The following is a 7,797-nucleotide window of genomic DNA, read 5'->3' on the forward strand; positions in this document are numbered from 1 at the left end:
AATAAATGTCCACTGCTTTTGGTCTAAATCTGTTCCTCTTGTCTCATCTCTCGCTGTCCTGGTGGTGCAGTGCTGGGCAGGTGTGAGCCCTCCTGCAGGGAGCTGTGTCCCTCTCTAGAGGCACGAGGACCCTGCTGCTCTGGGGACGGAGCAGAGCTTCCCTGGAGAGGGAAGGGAGCCTGTGGCCACGTGTCCTGGCTCTGGAGGGTCACAGGGGAAGGGGAGAGATCGCTGTGCAGGGCTGCAGAGCTCGGGTGGTCACCTGAAAGTCACGGCACTCGTGGTATCCACCGGGTGTTGGTGTCTGGACTGGCTGGGAAGCAGCCTGTGGCCCTGGATAACACCTGTGGCATCAAAACTGGAGTGTAAGCTGGTGGCTGCTGGGGTGGCTGGGCTTTGTGCCAGCCTGGATCCGTGGCCTTGCCTTTCCTGAGCTGTTGTGCTCCTGCTGGACTCTCCAATACACCTCGGCCATGGTGGAGTTGCCCTCCCGTGTTTTTCCATGGGGTCACAGGGAAAGGGTTGCACTGATTGTGTTTGGGGGGGTTCTCTTTAACTGCTTTGCAACTGAGCCACCCAGGAATGGTTTTTGTGGCAGATCTGGCTGCTTTTGGAAATTGGCAGTTACTGGAAGAGAGCAGAGACTGTATGGGGGGAGAGACACAGAGAGGAGGGAGCAGTGACAGCTGAGGGAACTGAGGAGGATGGTTTCTCGTTCTGGTGGGGCAGGAGCCACAAACACGAGGTGACAAGACATTAACAAGCCACATGCGTTGAAACAGTCCCGAACCTGTAACAGCTTCAGCTTGGAGGATGCATCAGCACATCTGCTCATGTTGGGATGAGCTCATTTGCAGTTAAACAGTTCTGAACTTCTGCTGATGGCATGACCACAGTTGTGTGGTAAAAGCAGGTGTGGTGATGTTTGACATGGGAGGATGTGCTCTGTATGCCTCCTGTGGGTTGACCATTTGTTATTGAGGGTTGTACTCTGAGCTAGGTGGAGGAGCCCTTAACGTTTAACTGAAAACCTGACCCAGCTTAGCTGTTTTTGGGACTAGAATCTTGCTTCTTTGAAGCTGTGCATTGAGTATGTTCTAATGTCAGACAGCACATGAGGCCAGGGTCATTACCTTTCTAGGAATCCTGAGCCTATCATGTCATCAACCTTTTCCATCCCTGTCCAGTTTTGTTACCTTGGTTTAGTAATTTAAGTTGCCTGATTCCCTTTGCATGGCTTTCTTTGTGCTGGGCTTTCTGTGGATGTAGATTGTTCATGCAATTCCCTTTTTGCCTGTTGTGTGCTAAGTGTGTTTTATTTAAAAATAGTGCTGGGCTGCTTAGAACCCCCCAGCTCTGGCAGCAAAGCTGAAACACTGTGCCTGGATACATTTCTTGTGCTCATCAGTGCCTGTCCAGTGCCCAGAGTGACCCAGAGGAGGAATGTGATCCATGTATTTTTGTCAGTGTGCAGGAGCTGGCTTAAACATTCCTGTGGCTCAAAGCCCAACCTCTCTGGACCTGCAGGCTGGGATGGAGCTGATCCTGGGAAGTGCTGGAGACCTGATTACTGTGCTTGAAACACCCAACTTGTCCTGTGGTGGGATGTGCTGCTGCGTTTCTGTCATAGCTTTTGGGCAAGGCAAGAGGGATTTTTAAATTTAATTATCCTGTTATCCCAGTGCTTCTAAGTAAGCTGCATCCTGAAGTATCCTCATACTTTTCAGTCTGCATCCATCAAATGATGCATGGGAAAACCAGCAGGGCTGTGTTGGATATGATCTTGTGTCCTTAGTAAGCATAGCAAACTGTTCCCTGTCCCATGCCTCTGAGGGTCTGTCCTGATGTGTGGCAGCTGTGGCTGCACACACCAATGCCTGGCTCAGTTTTTTGACAGTCTTGGTCATCTTCAGCAGCAAAACATCTCTAGAGCTGCTCTTGTTGCCACTTCTGATGTCCAGGAGAAGGTGAGAATCCCAAGGGAAGCTCTGCCCAGTGAAAGGGGGATTTCTTTGTGCCTGAGCAGCTCTTTCTGGGGGGGAGCAAGGCAGGAGAGCCGGGGGTGTGGGAGGTGGCGAAACTGCTGGCAGGAGTGAATGTGTCACCTTGCTCTAAAGAACCAGGATAACAAACCACCTCTGAATGTGCTCAGCGCTCCCATTCCAGGTGGAGGAGCCCTTGGCTAAGGCTCCAGACATGCCAGTGCATCCAGGCAGAGCTTGGAAGTCACCTCCTGGGAGAATAAAAGCCTGGAGGTGTATCTGAGTGGCAGGAAGGCTGTCCCCATTAAATACAGAATCTCAGAAAAGTCTTCTCAGCCTTGCAGCATCAGGGAAGCCTCCTATGTTCTCCTACAGGTCGCTGGAATGGACTTCGATCCCCACTGTTACTGCTTCCTTCCATTCCGTGGCTCTTTGGGTAGGCTTGGAGCAAAAAGCTGCAGATCTCAGTTGCTGGGGTTTGGCAAACACGGTTTCCTACAAGGAATGCACAGGGAAAAGAGCATTGAGGGTGTCTGGAAGGTTAAAAGCAGGACAAATCCTGCTGTGCATGGAGGCATGGAGACAAAACCCTGTGTGAGTGACTGCACTTGGAGGCTCCAGGAGGGATCCCTGCAGCTGATCCTCACTGCCCCTCCCTCATCTGGAAGTGTGTGTGACTAGATCCATGCTTACACTGTCTGTACTCTTGTATTGTGTTGCAATTTGATCACCATTAAATAATTCCCTTAAACTCTCTGGCTTGCTTGCTTTTTTTTTTTTTTTTTTTGCTTTACCTGTGCCTTTTGCCCATCATTTACTTTGGCTCATGTGGCTTCCTTTCCTCTTGTGGCTGTTCTGTCCCTTCTCCCCGAGGCTCCAGTCTTGCCCTGTCCCTCTCTCAACTATCTCTAGTCACCTTCATTGTGTTTTTTAAGCTTCCTGCAGAGGCTGGCTTGCTCTGACCGCAGGCACTGATTTCTGTGACCTGGAGTGGCCTGGGGGTTGTTTGTGTTCATGCAGAAATCCCTATGAGCTCACCAAGCCCAACACTGTCCCCTTCCTTTTTGGAAGCTGTGACTTGATAAAGTTTGTTGGTGCTCTGATTTCATCATGAGCTGTCTGCAGCACCCCAGTCCCTGATCCACTTGAGAAAAGCTGGGGTCAGCTCTGGAGCCAGAGCACAAGGCATGTGGGGTGCTGGGGGAAGCTGGAGCTGTTGGGTCCCACAGCTCATGGCTTTCTCTTCCCTGGATTTGGCACCCACAGGTTCTATTTTATTGTGTTTCTGCCTCTCTGTGTCCACAGAGAGCCCTTCCCTGTGTGAGAAGATTTTGTTTTTATTGTTTAGTCAGGTGAAACCACCTCGGGGCGAGTGGGGGTTGGGTGTATTCTTGTCCTTTCACGAGCAAATCTGTTTGTTGCTCAACTCTAAACATTTCTTAGGGTAGGAAGAGCAAGTTGTTGGGGTATAGATAAAAAAGGCATTTTGAATGAGCAGTGAATTGGCATCCTGAAGCCACAAGCACCATACCCCAACTTCTCTCTTCCCAGTGTCTGTGGTCCCTGTGTCCAGCTGAAGCTGCGTGGTCCTGCCCTGGCCCAGCCCCAGCTGCTGGAGGTGGTTTGGGAGACACATCCTGCTCTGCTGCTGGCAGTGGAGGAGGCATCTGAGCTGGCCAGGCTGGGAGAAAGGAACAAGCTGGCCTTGGGCCACCACAGCTGGGAACAAGTGCCCAGTGTTCTAAAGGGGGGGGAGCATTAATTCCTTGTTCTGAGGGAGCAAAGGTAGCCATGCAGTGTCTGCTGCAGAGCTTTCTGGCTGCCTTAAGCAAATCTGGTGTTTTGTGCCTTAAACCCTCCCCTTGCTCCCCCCCTGAGGCACCTGAGGCAGTTGTGCTGTTTGGGAGGTTTGATTCCTTTCCTTGTGGCTATTCTTGGGTCAGTGTTTAGCAAGTTTTGCTGAAACAACCTCCCCTACAGCTTGGGATGGTGATTATTTTTCTGTCACCTGACCTGGAGCTCCGTGAGTCGCTGCAGTGCTGCTGTCTGGGGCTCTTTGGGAGGTCTGTGCGTGGCCAGTTCAGCATGGGGAACAGGAATTCTGCAGGCTATCAGGCAAACAGAGTTGTTTGGGTTGGAAAACCCCATAAGAACGAGTCCAGCAGTTCCCCCAGCACCGCCAAGGCCACCACTAAGCCATGTCCCAAACTGCCACATCCATAGATCTTTTGACCACCTCCAGGGATGGTGACTCCACCACAGCCCTGGGTATCGTGTGCCAATGCCTGACCAGCCTTCCAGTGAAGACCTTTTCTCTAATATCCAACCTAAACCTCCCCTGACACGACTTGAGGCTGTTTCCTCTTGTCACTTGAGAGAAGAGGCTGACCCCCACGTGGTTCAAACCTCCTGCCACAGAGTTGCAGAGAGCAGAGGAGTAACTTGGTGTCACCAGAGCTTCCAGGAAAGGATCATTGTACTTTTAACTTACCCTTGGCTGTCACCTGCACAGCTGCAGGAAGGATGTTTCCACATTTCTGATCCTCTGATGAACCCTGTGCACAGCTTCCCTTATTTATCCCCTCCTTTTTACCCCCGTTGCTTGACACCGTGTGGGATAACAAAGTCAGGAGAACAAGTGGAATGGAGCAGTTGGTGAGGGTGTGTGAGCAGGGTGATGCAGTGAGGTGACAGCAGTTCCTGGATGTTCTTGTGTCCAAGCTCACCTGCAGATATAAAGGAGTGTGTGAGATAAAGTCCAGCCATGGCACCTTGGGCCAGGTGAGCTTCAGCTGTGTGTTGATCCTGTTGAGTCAGAGATGGGATTGACCCTGCTGGATTTACCACTTCAATAAAGCTCCATGGGAGTTTTCTCCTGTTGGAACCCTAAATACCAACATAAAGCACTCAGGTTCCAGCTTACAATGCTTGGAAAATGCTGATGGAAAAGCTGTAGGAACTTCTCCAGATCCACGCTGGACACTTCATGGGAGGATGGGCTTTTGCCAAGTAGGGTTTGTTGGGTTTCTTGTGGGGTAACTGTTCAAATCAGAGAATCATATAGGCTGGAAAAGATCTCAGAGATCATCAAGTCCAAGGGCTGCAGTCTGAGCTGACATAGAACAGGTAAGCACAGACTCTCTGTTTTTAAATGCTAAAATCTCCCCTTATGTCAAATCCCACCTTGGTCCAGTAACTCCACTCCAAAATGCCTCTAAGGCACCCAGCAGCAAAGGCCAAGTCCTTGTCCCGAGGTTTTTTGGAAAGGGATAATGACACAGCCCAGCCCCAGCGAGGAGCAGATGAGGCAGACCTGGGAGCAGCTCCCAGCGGCAGTGCCTGGAGCCCAGAGCTGAGGGAAGGTGTCCTGTGTGGGAATGACCTGGGATGAGCCTCAGGAAAGTGCTGCTGAGGCCCTTTTGGTACAAAATGAATGGGGCTTTGCAATAGGATTGAACCTCCCCTGCTTTGAGTCCTCTCATGCACCCTGTGCCCTGAGGGGTGACTTGCATCACATCTCCATGAACTGAAAGAAAATTCCAACTGTCCAGCCCATTCCTCGGTTTTCCTGCTGTCTTTTCACTTTTTCTCCTGGCAAAGTTGTCTCCCTGCCAGGCCATGTCTGTCCCAGCCCTGCATTAGCAGCATTTGAGCACTGAATCGTCTTGGTTGTTAAGCCCTCGGCTGTGTAGCCACTGTAAACTTCTGGCTGTTTCTAGGTTTGGGGTTTTTTCCTAGCTCTGCCTGTGCCATTCCCTTTGGTCAGGAACTTTTTGTGGAAGAGGAACTGGAGCTGGTTCTGAGACCCAGACTCCCCAAACCTCTCAGTGTAAGGGATCTGCTGAATCCATGTCCCTTTCCTCAAGCCCGAACCAAGCCTGCCCCTGAAGTGAAACTGCCAGACCCAGAAACTCTTTCCAAAGAGAATCCATCCCTCCTGTCTTTGGGGACTGCTGGAAGCTCCAGGATTTCTCCAGGAAGCAGCAAGAATGGACCCATGGAAAGGCCAGGGTCTGAGACAGAGCTGCAGAGGCCTTTGCTGAGCTGCTGGAAGAGCTGGGGCTGGAATCCCACCAGCCACGTTCCTGTGCTGGCCCTGGAGCTCACAGCCCCCTCCATCTCCCTCAGAGCCCTGCCAGGCAGGAGTGTTGTATCCTGCTTGCCTGTGGTTTTTTCCAGGAGGAGGGATGCTGGGGAATCTGTTTACAGGCAGCTGCCTGCAGTGGGCAGGGCAGGGATGCTGCTCCAAGCAGGGATGTGGCACCCTGGGCACTGTCCCCTTCACTAAGGGCTGTGGGGAGGCTGCAAGGGACCCCTTGAGTGCTGGGGGGTCACAGGGCAGAATTTCCCCCTGTAGCCGTGCTGCTGGGGAAACAAGGGTGTGGGAATTGTAGTCACAGCCTGAGCTGGAAGGGATCTTAAAGCTCCTTGTGGGAGGGGTGGGCTGGGATGGCCAGGGGAGAAGCAGCTGGACCTCCACGGGGAAGCGTTTATCACTCAGGTGTGATTTGTAAGGTCAGCTTTGGGTTTTCCAGCTGGGAGTGGAGCTGGGCACAGGGAGAATCCCGAGCCGGGAGCGGGGGAAGGTGAGGACAAGCAGGAGGCCGAGGGACAGCGGGGTCTCCTCTCTTCCTTCAGTCAGTGTGGATAAAAAAACTCAGCTGAAAAGAGGAAATATCCCCTCAGAAGGGCCCGAATTAGGAAATACCCGCAGCCGGGGGTTCCCTCGTCCCGGGGCGCGGCGGCCGCTCCGCTCCCCGCGGCCGGGCGAGGGCAGCAGAGGCCGGGAAGCGGCCGGGGATGGGATGGGATGGGAATAGGAATGGGGATGGGGATGGGGATGGGGATGGGATGGGGATCCCCCGTTCTCCCTGCACCCCGCGCTGCCAGCGGGGCACGGCACCGTCAGCACCGGCATTTAGGAACCTGCTCTCATTAGCAGTAATAAAACTAGTCGTTACTTCTAGTTTTTATTATTTTCGTTGGAAGCCCGTGAACCCCGAATAGAGAAGATGTGCTCCGCGATGCTCCAGCCCCCAAATCCCGCCCCAAGTGTCTCCTGCAGACACAAAGGGCTTGTCCTGCTGCTGTGTCTGCTCAGCATCCTCTGGGAAACCCACGGAGTGGGACAGGGCAGAGCTGGGGGTGCCCCCAGCGCAGGGGACATGGGACATCACCTTATTGCTGTCCCTTCTTGCGGACTCAGGACTAGGATGGGAGATGCTGGACCTGCCCAGCACCCCCTGTCCGGCAGGGGCACCCCCAGCCTGGCCACCCCCTCCCTGGTCCCAGCTGGAGGAGGCACCTCGGGGCTGCACGGTGCCAGGCTGGGGTTCACCCCCCTGGAACCCGAGGAGCTCCACCGAGGAGCTCCGGGCACAGGGGCTGTCCCAGCCCTGGCTGCCCCGATGTGCCACAGCCGGGCTGATCTCGGGGTGCCCCCGGCTCCAGCTCCCTCCTCCCTGGCCTGGCTCGCTCCGTGTCCTGCCATCTTGCGCCTGTGAATAATTCACCGTCCCTGTCCCCGTTGTTTCCTTGCAGGTATTTATAGCCCGTGATCACGTCTCCTTGGAGGCAGCTCGCTCCGCCGCCGTGTAAATTTAGCTCCCGTCGTCTCTCACATGTCATGCCCTCCAGCCCTTGCGGGAGCCCTTCCATGCGGCTCCTTTCCGGCACGGCCCGAGCCCCCACGTTCCCCTCCAGGGCTGGTGGAGCCCTCTGGGCAGCCGTGCCGGGGATGCCGTGCCCGGTGTCCCTGTCCCTGTCCCTGTCCCTGCCCGCCGGGCCAGCTCAGCTTCCCTCCGGCAGCTGCGCG

This window comes from Pseudopodoces humilis, chromosome 17 (assembly GCF_049639895.1).
Source record: "Pseudopodoces humilis isolate 2021_Gansu_Grassland_sample_001 chromosome 17, ASM4963989v1, whole genome shotgun sequence".
NCBI lineage: Eukaryota > Metazoa > Chordata > Aves > Passeriformes > Paridae > Pseudopodoces > Pseudopodoces humilis.